At 46.1% G+C, this 11,954-nt stretch overlaps 1 protein-coding gene across 3 annotated transcripts in view; it reads right to left on the reverse strand.

Moving 5' to 3' along the window:
• LOC146185675 (galactosylceramide sulfotransferase-like) overlaps positions 1–11,613 on the reverse strand; it is a 200,898-nt gene extending 189,285 nt beyond the window's left edge. For all 3 annotated transcript variants that reach the window (XM_084606584.1, XM_084606581.1, XM_084606582.1), the window contains exon 1: positions 11,208–11,613. The gene's annotated coding sequence lies outside the window, so the exon portion shown is untranslated. The remainder of the gene's footprint in view (positions 1–11,207) is intronic.
• Between the last annotated feature and the right edge of the window lie 341 nt (positions 11,614–11,954).

Raw genomic sequence — 11,954 nt, forward strand, 5'->3', positions numbered from 1 at the left:
TATCTATAAAGGTTGCCTTTCAAAGCCAGTGTCGAGTCAATGCTTTGAGAAACAAGGCTGCCAGTCACTTCTACGGCTCTTTGTTTTGCACATTGAATCGTTGTGTACGGGTATTCTAAACGGTGGTGCCGTACATGGTATTCGTATTTGGGTAATGATCTCAAAGGTTAGTTTGTGCTAATGATCCCGCGTAATTCTGTGTTTGCAAACCAAGCACATGAAGACGAAATTGTTCGTTTAACGAAAGTATTTGGTTCAGTTTTAGGCACTCGCATCAATGTCCTAAGGATTGTCCTCTTTGGCTTGTTTCGTGCGGATCTACACCTAGCTGCTCAATATACTGGTATAGCATCTGCTCATAAACCACCCAAGTGCCTTGCCGGCTGAATGCACAGCACGCATTACTAAAAAGAACTCGTGCCATCTCTGCAACGCCATACTCCGACATTTGTATGCCGTGGTCTCTCGATATTTGGTATAAGCAAGCGACCAAATGGCCACTAAAATTTAATATGTACTCCTAATTATTCGTAATGCTTCCGGAGGGCGTCTGCTTTTTGTGAGGAATTCGTATTTTGAATCCATGAGAGCTGATATTCTTTTCCAATCGTCAGCGGTGGTAGTCTCAAATTCCCCGTCTATCTTAGTTCATTTGTTTTAGAGAAACACTTAATACCGAGTTCGATAACTTCAGCGAAAACGTTGTTCAGACTCTTTGGGATAAGTTCAAAAACATATGCTTTTTTTTTTTGCTTAGATAATAACTTCGTACCAAACAAAATTAAAAAGACTGCAAAGTATACGCCATAGATGGCAAGAGAAATAATACACCTCATAAGAAAATTTAAACGCCTAAGAAGAAAGAAAGGGTCAACATGTGACTATCTGGTTGACATTCGGCGTGCCCTATCGCGGGCTATTCACCAGGCGAAAAGATTTTACTTCAATAACACTCTGCCTAGTTTTATTCAAAGTGACCCCCAAAATTTCTGGAACTTTTTAAGCGACCGGAAGAAACCAGTTGAGCGAATTTTACACCATGGTACTATGATTGACGACTCCAAGCGTATTGCACATCATTTTGATACTCACTTTAGTAGAGTCTCTTCTGTTTCATCCGAGCAATAACAACGCGAGAGCTTATCACACGTTCCTGACTTTAATATCTCGTATCAGGGCGTACTAAATATGATTCTGCGACTAAAGCTTAAATCTTCGCCAGGGCTTGATAATATTCCGAATGGCTTCCTCCGTCGTTATGCTGAACCCACAGCCAGATTCCTCGTTGTCATATTTCAGGCATCAATAACATCAGCAACATTGGCACGAGGTGGGAAATTAGCTAGAGTCGTACCAGTATTTAAAAATAGGGACCGCTTTTCTGTTCTTAACTATCGCCCAGTTTCGATTGTTTCATCTTCCTGCAAGCTCCTGGAGCACATATTGACCAATTACATTAATGAATTTCTGGACAGACACCATATTTTATCCCCATTCCAGCATGGCTTCCGAAAAGGGTATTCTACCGTTGCTCAATTAGCTACAGTTATTCATCTTATTGCTTTAATTTTCGATAATGGTGGTCAGGTTGACATGATTTTTCTGGATTTTAGTAAGGCATTTGATCGCGTTCCGCATGGCAAATTAATCTATAAATTACAAATCATTGATCTTCCTAGTTGCATAATTGCTTGTGTATCTGAATATCTGACTGGCCGTAATCAATATGAAGAGATAAAAAGCAACACTTCTAACGTCCTATCAGTCACTTCCGGTGTACCCCAAGGTAGTGTGCTTTGCCCCTTACTTTTCCAGATTTTGTGTAATGATATTGTAAATGCCATTAAGGAACCTACTAAAATCCGCTTATTCGCAGACGACTGCATCCTTTTCAACGAGGTACAGACTCAGTATCTCTCACCAACATGCTCTAATCTCAAATCTTACCAACATTGTAGCCTGGTGTAATGAGTGGGGGAATGAAAATCAACACCGAAAAATCTGTTTCGCGTTACCAACAAAAGGCAACAAAAAGTTCGCAGGTTTTTTTTACTCAGCGATGATCTGTTCGTTTTATCTACTCAAAGAACAGCCACACTGACTCTGTTTCAAAACTAATGCATGATCATGGTATCAGAACCCTGTAGTCCAGACGCAAGCTTGTATGTCAAATTTTTATATTTATTACTGAACCGCAAACTTGCACTAGATCCTAACCCGTATCTATCCCCTCTTGCAACGCGCCTAACCCGTCATACCCATCCCTTTTCTCTAAACAGCCTATTTTACTAGGACAAACTTATTCAAATTTTCGCTCTTTATCCGAACTGTTCATGACTGGAATGATTTACCTGAATATTGCCTTCACTCGCTCGACTCTACTAAGAGTGTGCTGCAATTAAATCATTGATGTTATCTTATGCCCTTTTGTTTTTGTAGCACCGCATCAATTCATTGTTTTCCTTTTTACTTTTTTGTGCCCTGGTCATGTATTATTGCTTTCAGTTCATGCATCTTGTGCCTGTATTTCATTTACTCTACGTCTTGAATGCCCCTCCTGCCTAGGCCTTTCACCTAAGCATCTTATTAAAAAAAAAAAAAATTCCCACCCGACAGTTCAATTCTCGTAAATCAATTTGGATAACGTTTTCCGACTCCTATTTGTCTTGTGTCCTTGTTTACATTGGTTAATGAATGAGGTGTATCGTGCTGGTAGTTCTTTTTTCTGGTTACGTTTTTTTCTGCTGAGTTTCAGATTTCAATTTCACTGAAACAGTTGCGCAAGCGTTTGATTTCTATTCTACTTTCCTTCACCGGTGTCCCGCTGTACGTAAAATGCCTCTATCGCTATCTACAAACACTTCATTCGATAAGCGACTTCAATTAGACACTGACCGTTAAAAAGCATGGCTAGATAAAAAAAGAAAAAGAACCATTCCAATCTTCCCTTAAATGCTGCCTGTATGACGCGTTCCAACGGAATGCGTACATTGCGACGAGGAGAACAGATTGAAGAAAGGCGAGACGAAACGAGCAAGGCTTTCTTGGTGGAGTTTACTCACTTTGGCGAAGCCTGAAACGCAGAAAAGACAGACGTGAGGGAGACACAGGTCCGTATCTCTATCACGTCTGTTTTTTCTTTTTTTTTTTTTTGCGCTTCAGGCTTTGTCAAAATAACAAGACGAGAGCTCGTTCATTATCTGTTCCTTTGTTTTGCCTTTTGAGCCTCTCTATGGAAATGCAACGCTAACAAGCCCAAAGCTCAACTTAAGCTAGGGTTCGTGCAGATTATCGGGCTTGAACATGGAAAATTCCAGAAATTAAGGACGCAAAGAAGCACTATCAAGGAGGACAAGAAAAAAAAACTTTCAATTTACTGGATAGACTGGATATCATTCAAGATAGGATTAAGAGAAATTGCCTCTGATTTACGTTATATGGGCATCATCTATGCCTTTTTCTCCCTGGCCGTTCAGCGCAAGCAATGAGGTTATGCCAGTTAAGTTCAGTATCTTTAGTGAGCCGAGTTTATGTCAGTTAAGTTCAGCATCTTTAGTGCGCCCATCGGCAGACTTCCAGCAAAGACGAACATTCTTTGCAGTAGTGTCTTTTCGCGTGTGGTGGTGGTGGTGGTGGTGACTATGGTTTATTTTTGGGGAGAGGGTACTGGTCACGTCTTATGTTAGCCATCTTTGTGGCATCACTCTTGGTGACCAGGGGGAAGGGGAAGTTGGGATTAGGGGAAGGTTGGTTTCCCTTCGCGTGTTCTCGAGATGCAAGTATACTTCGTCCTTCGATTTTCTCGCTCGCTTGAGGCTTCTTTTCATCTTGGTTGCTGTGCGGGAGACAAGTGGGAAGAAAGTCTCCCGAGAGGAAAGGGTTCGACACCCTCACTGGGGAAAGAGTTTCGCTGTTCTTTGTTTGCTGTAATTTGTATTGCTAGTGGGGCCCTGGGTTAGAGGCTAAGGCCAACCCATGGGGCTGTGCCCATCTAGCATATTTCCTTACAGGGCAGTTGATGTGTGGGGCTGACCTCTGAAAATGACCGCCCCTATTTCTTTGTTTTGCGAAGGTGTAAAATGAGACGTGATCCAAGAGAGTCCAGTCTGAGCTGGGGCTCCATGTGTAGGCATGTAACGCGGCTGTTCTGCTTAGGCTCTAACCAGTTAGGTCGAAGAGTAAGGTAATGCAGTGTGTTCTTTTTGTAAATTCATTTAAACTTCCAGCTTTACTCTCTGTATATATATATATGTCATGCTGTAAATATATGCTCTACCATCATCACCTTCAAGTAAGCCTCTTGGTCTTCCCTACGCCGAACTGCATAACAGGAAGGGTTTAAAGAACCTTCCGAAGAGGAACGAACGACAAATTCTACTGTTGCCCCCCCCCAAAAAAATAACACTCTGGAATTACAAAAAGTACGGAAGACAAAAATTAACTGACATTAGTACGCTGAGCAGGCCGCTATGGCTTTGTCACGTGTTACAAATGAATATGATTGCTAATCTTGAGGCCAATTTTGTTATCGCAATGAGAACCGCACCGAGTGTGTTTACCTGCGTGTACAGGCATTCGTGACGATGTTCTCCCAGCGAACACGGAACTTCTCTTCGTGTTGCTGCTACCCATGCCGGCAGATATAGCACGGCGACGTTTTTGATGTATTTGAAGCTTTTCAGATTACCCTTCCGGGCCGACGAACTCTTTTTAGCAACATCAATATTCTGCGGTATACATTTCTCTTAACTGAAATCATTCAGTCCAGACGAGCTGAATTCTCGCTTTTAACAAGGCAACTCGCACTACATGGTGTGAAGCATAAGGTAAAATGGAGGTACGTGGCTACTGTGCAACACTGGTACTGAGCGAATCAAAGTTTCGTGAAAAAGAACGCACGATACGGCAGCTTTTATGAAGGGAAATCAGAAATAAAGTGGTAACTATGATAACCATTCACAACCTGTCAAGCTCTTCTGCAGAGAATGCATCTTGAGAAGAGTCGATACCTGGACTGGTTGGTCGTGTAGCAGGAAGGAATGGAACAGCAAATAGGACGCGGGAAGAATGCACACCTCTGCTGAGTTGTTTTTCAGTTCTTCGTCACTGCTTAGAAATTTGCTTTTAAGTGCTAGGCCAGATCGATTCAGTTTTTCATACAATTTAAAGAGTGCTTGCCTTAAAATTTAGGGCGCTTGAAGGGTCGTTAATTATGTTCTTCGGGAATCGAAGTTATTTAAGGATTCCAAGAACCAGAATAGGCCCTTAACTTCGGCTCCAAAAACGACTGAACACTGCTTCCTCTCAGTAAAGGCGTAATATTGTCGTACTTTTCTGGGATGCTGTACAACGAGCACTGAAAACGCTCATTTGACTGCACATTCCGTACAATATCATGAAAGGACTTCTGGCCGTATGTACAACGAAACGAGCAGTAAACCTAAACAACGGGCGCTTTACTTCGCTGCAATTAGCAGTTAACCAGATTTACTAACGCATGAGATCGGTCAAACCCCATGATAGCGGAAAATCGGAATAGCAAGTAGCTCTCGAAAGGCGCTCTTCCCAGATGCTTTTCAAGAAGCGTCTCACCGCAGAAGAACTAGGCAGAAAAAAAAAAAAAGGGAAAAAAAAAAGAAAAAAAAAAACGAACCGTGACTGCAAAACAAGTACTCCAGGAATGTCGACTGGATAACTCCCAGTGGAGAAAGATGGGCGAGAGCGAGAAAGCTCACGCCGGGTCTAGGGCTCTGGTTACTTACGCCCCCACGTTAGGCAGGAACAACACTGACGCAGATACTATGTGTTGCACGCTACCCGCCTGGTAGAGGAGTGCTAGAATGTGACGCGAGCTGAAAGCGGAAGTCGTTGACTGCGGAAGCGACCGATACTGTTACGACCGCTTAATGTAGTGCAAACTATGTCAAACCATTGGTCTACGCGTGTTGAATCTTTGAGTGACTCGATAAAATTTTGAGTTCCGCGAGTATGGGCAGCAGAGCGAAAGGTGACAAAAGGCGGTATGCATTACATTACCGGCAGCACAATGACTTCCTTCCGATCCCACAGAGGAAGCGAAAATATTAATTACAGCTGCCACCACTAGGCACAATACAGCATGAATCTATCTTATTTGTTTACTTTTTATTGCACGAAAACGTTTTACCTACAGTCGGCCTATTGAAGCTTCTCTTCTAGCATTTTTTTTTTTTTTGCCGTAAACTTAGAGCACTCGTTCCCTGCAACAATAACTAGCCAGCCTTACCACGCGCACTGCACGACAAGGCCTAATTCATTTACTTCTCCAATTAATGCAGTCCTGGACCAGCTGCATTCATATATTCCCCTCAAATTTTAGTCCCCCCCCCCCCCCCCTTTTTTTTTATTCCCCTTGTCGTGGCCGTAGCATAGTGCATAAATGTTGCTCGACCGAAGCAACAAGTGAAAGTTTCTTCGGAAGTTGCTGTGGCTCCAGAAGGATCCCTCTCCACGTCAACATTTTTATTACATTAACGTAAATAAGACACCGCCGATCAGTTCAGATATACCTCTTTTTGTTCAGATATACCTGCATTGATACGGCTCACACTCTGCGTATACACAACCACACTGGCGGAATGCTGTTCAACACCTTGACCCCTTCAAATGCGCCACTCTGTACGCAGTCGTCGCTTCCGTTGTGCACGGCTGTCCCAAGTGAAGGTTGGACAGCTCTAATAAGCAACCGGTGACCCAACGTAGAAACAGCTACAGATCAGAGAAACATGCTTATAATATATAGGCGAGCGAAATATCTGGAAACGCAGGCTTGTTAAGCGTGGACTTTACGATGTATAACGCCTAGGCAAGGGATCGGCGATATGGTCATGCTTCAGCGGCCAGTCACCCGCGGGATAATACGGCTACGTCCCCAAAAGGCTGACATTTATGATCTAAATGCCAGCTGGGTTATCTGCGCGGCTATGACGTAACCCCTGCAGCCGACCAATGGGCGCTCATCAGCAAAGCCAACTTGCTGCAAGACGTTGGCAGATACATGAACACCGAACGTGCAGGCAAGGCAGTCATCGCTCTAAACCTCCGCCCAGCACGAAGGCCATTGTAGAATGAAACGAATGGCGGCAAATTTAAAATGTGTCTTGCAGAGGCCGTTGAGCACCCCCAAGATGAAGGATCGTTCCTCTGAAGAACCACTGCGACCCTGTCCGTGTTTTAGACGAAAATGGCGATTCCACTGGCTACATGTTCTGTTGACAATGCGCTTGTGTCTTCGTGTCGCTTTAAAGAACGCCCCGCCGGGGTGGCGCAGTGGTTACGGCGCTCGACGACTGTTCCCAAGTATGCGGGATCGAATCCCGGCCTCGGCGGCCGCTTTTTGATGAAGGCGGAAAGCATGGCGTCCTTGTGCTGTGCGATGTCAGTGCACGTTAAAGAAACCCAGGTGGTCGAAATTTCCGGAGTCCTCCACTATTGGCGTCTCTCATAGCCTCAGTCGCTTTGGGACATTAAACCCTACAAACCAACCAACCGCTTTAAAGACACGAACTATACCCCAAAAAGGTGTCCTCCTACTATGATTCTCTATCACACACGGATCGCTACGTACTGATGACAGAAATGCGAAAGGAAATTGTTATTTCGCACTCTACTACCAAATTTAAATTGTTCTTGGGCATTAAAGGAATCATGCTTGCACAGGAAAACTGGTTAAAAAAAAAAAAACGTTTTTCACTGACAAAGGGTGAGCGATACCTATCTTCCCGATTCATGCCGATTAGGGCGCATGCACCTTCGTCGGAAGTTCTTCGACACGGTGGAATCGACTTCAGTTTGGTTTAGAAGGTTCAACGTCCCAAAGCGAATCAGACTATTCGAAACACCGTACATCGCACATACATATACAGGCCCCTTGCTAATCGCCTCCATCAAGACGCGACCGGCGCGGCCGCGATTTGATTCCGTGTCCTTGGATCAGCAGTCGAGCGCCCTCACCCCTGTGCCACCGCGGCGAAGCTGTTCAACTCTGATCTGCAGCACCGCGCCCTACAGCTGTCACGAATTCATCGACCAACGCCGTACACTTCGCAGGGGCGTGGTACCAGGGCATTCGATCGAACTCAATGACAAGTGTGTTTTCTAGCGTACCCAAACAAAAATGACAGTCGCGGTGCCTCTAACTCACGTGTGCGTGCGTACGTTGCGACGGCGATAAAGAATAATACAAAAATAATAATAATAATAATAAACGTTGTGCAAAGGAACATAGGTAGGCCGTCGCTCCAACGTAACGAAATCATAGTTTCAAAACTTTCGGTATGTGTGTTAACAGCGTCCTTGTTTGCGAAGTGCGCTCACTTTAAAGCAAACGGTAGCCACTTAGTTGAGCATATACAACACGGACTGAATGTAACGACCCGTCGAGAAAGCAGCGACATCGAATCATGTGACTTAGTCAACAAAGAAATGCAATGCTGGACTTCATGCGCAGTTACCCAAATAAGGGTTTAGTAAATTTTCGACTGTATCAGCCGGACAGACAGGTCGAGCTCGATACTTATGCATTTTTTGCAATTTTGATGCAGTTTTCTACATACAAAGTGAGTGCTTATGGTGTAACCTTATCATACTTTGTCCCTATTAGCATCACTATAATTTTGGTACCAAAATCGATTTCTGAGTTCCTGTTATCTTTATTTATTGAACGAAACCGAAAACAGTGATGCGGGCATGATATGTCACGGACTCACGGCGATTCCCGCATGCTAAACGGCCTGGGGCCATGCCGCGCTCTCGGTCACTCCGCAGCGACAAATGCACTGATATAAAGCCAAGAAACGCAGAACTGATGAACACAGGCTTATAAATGTGAAAAAGTTGCACGCCAAAGTGATCACCTTTCATATCTTAGAAATCGCAACGAGTGTTGGGTATGCGGGGAGAAACGGCTAACAGCCACGCCTTGGCTTTGGAAAAGCTGCAGAACGCTCGCACTTTGCTTAGATTTCTTCATTATCTCCAGCACGTCGACGAGTATAGCAAGGCCGTTCAATTATTCTCACGATCAGTAACGGCAACGGCGCGTGCAAAACCGGTACCTGCTTTCCTTGCCACGCGTTCTTCAGGAGGCACTGGCAGGTGTGCGCGAATGGCACTCAATTTCGGTCAATATGGTGTGTGCTGCTAGCATATAGACATTCGAATATTCAATAATATTTTGAAATAAACCTGGATGTTTCGAAGCTGCAGTGCCTGATAGGACATACTCGTGTTAATTACTGTCTGTTGTGCAAGAAGAGTGACTAAAGATACACATGCATGGTCATTAAACGGAGCAAGCTATTGCGTTATCTATCTATCTATATATATCTCTCTCGCTATATATATATATCCCTGGCCTTATGAGAATTGGTTGGCTGTTGGGAGAGTTGGTTCACGGTTGCATTAACAACAAATTGCGCGTACGTGCGACACACACAGAGGATACCAGGTGGACGCCAAAGGCGCAAACTTCCAACTGCTTTTACTGCATTTAAAGTAAAAACTAGCACACAGGCAGAAATAAAATCGGACAACAAACGCACCTACCATGAGGGAAAAAGGCCAAGCAGTCCGTATGGCATGTAAGCACATGACATGTGGTGCTCTTGTTTCCTTCTGTTAGGGATGTTATCAGCTTTCAACTCGGCCAGTACTACATTATTTTCTTTTTATTTTAAAAGCAACGAAAACTGTTGCAAGTAAGCGCCCGTCCACCTTGTCTCCTGTGTCTGTCTCGTATGCTGGTGCAATCTGCAGTTAATTTGTAAACAAGAAGCCACACTATCGTTCACTACCAGTCTGCATCATTGCTGCAAGTTTCGATGAAGCAATGCTGCAAAATTTCTGAGGCGAATAGCGTGCTATGTTATTTTGCTCGCAGGCTGTGCAAGGTGGCAGAAAACGAAACCGACGTTGCTGCAGGTGCACGTCCGCTGAAACCGAGGCGGCATTGTGCACTTCGGAGATTGGCCCTATCAAGCAGCAAATGCTCTTGCTACGGGTGAGGTTGTGTAGTGCATTCGGACCGTTTAAATTGCTTGCAGTTTCTTGCGCTGCCACGCTTGTATAGCCCCATTTGCCGTGCGATCGTATAGTCGCCGTGGCTAGTGTATTTACTATACGATGGTGCTAAAATATTGTACGGCAAATACGGAGGCTCGTTCCTGTTGGTAGCTTTGCCATATACGGACACAAATACCGCAGTGCTATCGCTTACTGTACAACGGTACTGAAACAAAAGCTCTGATCGAACTTGCAGCATTAAACCTCAATGCGAGCAGAAAGCGATGCGTTACGTGACGCATCTCATCACAGATGGAAGTGAGGAACAGCTCTTGACTGCGACCGTACGGTAAATGCTACTAGGCAAAGAAGGCAGCGCGCTTTGTACAGGTGCGACCAAAATATCACGAACTACGCTCCAGTCGTTCAAAATTTCTCATTTTGAAATTTCTCAAATTTTCTCATGCGTTTCCTAGAAAAGATACGATTACTTAGGCCCATACGTGAGCGCGTCAGCGACATGTACTAGACTGCATTGGGTACTTCCTAATATTCGCTAGGTAACGCCTGACAAAACTTTGCTGCCGAGGCGTATCTCGCAATATAATTACCGACACTGTACAGCTGAGGTTGCTATAGCTAAGACGGGTTATTACGCGGTGCCTTTTTATCTTTTTAGATGAATGCAGAAAGGCAAGTTTCGCTAGTTTCGCCGCGAAGCCGGCTTCACAAACATCTTAAGCCACGGCAAGGACACGATGGCGCTTTTCACATGACAGAGTCTGCGATCGAGAAAGCTGGGTGGAGATCAGCACTGTCCGACAGCCTTTGTAATGGGTGAGAGACAGAAAAGACAAGGCTGGAGCTCGTTGGCTTCTCCCTCCCTACTCCTCCTCGCAGTTAAACATTTGGCGCCGCTCTTCCCACGCGTACCGGTGGCTCCTGGCGCGCTGTCATTCCGCAATGAGAGGGGTGACGGGGTTCTTTGATCTCGCGACCCGTTGGTCTCGCTCTCCGGCAGGGGCGGGCACGCGCGCTCCCACCACCACGAGTGCGGCGGCCCGAGCCGCGCGCAGGAGCACCGGCGCCGCGTGCTCGCGCGGATGCAGAGCAGCAGGGATGGACGGCGGGGAGCAGCGCGCGCGGAGCAAAGCCGTGTGACTCACCATCGAGCGAGCCGACCGGACCCGGGGGGCGCGTCGGCCTTTCTTCTCGGCAACCGGCGGTGGCGGCGAGGCGAGGGTGGCGGCCACCTGAACGAGGCCGCTGCTTGCCAAATCCACTCGCGATGTCGGCTTGTACAAGGAATAATGTCCGCTGTGAGCACTTTCGCGCGATTTGAGCCTCTAGCCAGATACACTCCTTTGACGGTCAGCGGTACGGAATTCGGGGCAGAGGCAGGGAGAAAGGTTTTGAGGTGTCCGGCCGACGGCGCATGCCGCTGGCAGCTCGGACGAGACTCGGCGTGCGGGGAGAGGGGAGGGAAAGTGGCGCGAGCAGTCCGAAAGAAAGACGTTCTCGGGCGGGATCACTGCGCGGGCCGCCGGGTGCCGGAGAGCTGCTCCGCGTCTGCGGCCGCTCGGGAGGAAGCGGAAATGCTTCGCGGGGCAGACCCATTGCGCCGCCGAGGGGAGCAGCTCCGCCGCGCGGCGAGATGTTGCATCGCCGCCCCTGATGGACGCATTCGCTACTAGCGTGCCGGCCTGCGGCTACTAATGGCCTTTGGTGGGACCTTGTGGTACTTACAAATCTTAGCGTTTGGAACCTACAACATAGAGAGCTCTTGAATATTTACGTAACGCTATGAAAGACTGATATGCTCTTGAGAAGATGTGCCCTGAAGCGCGGGCGTCATTCTTCTCTCTTGGCTGCGAGTTGTTTTCGCCAAACTTTGCCGTAATTAAGCGTTCTGA

This window comes from Amblyomma maculatum, chromosome 6, assembly GCF_055883805.1.
Source record: "Amblyomma maculatum isolate TAMU_Amacu chromosome 6, ASM5588380v1, whole genome shotgun sequence".
Taxonomy (NCBI): Eukaryota; Metazoa; Arthropoda; class Arachnida; order Ixodida; family Ixodidae; genus Amblyomma; species Amblyomma maculatum.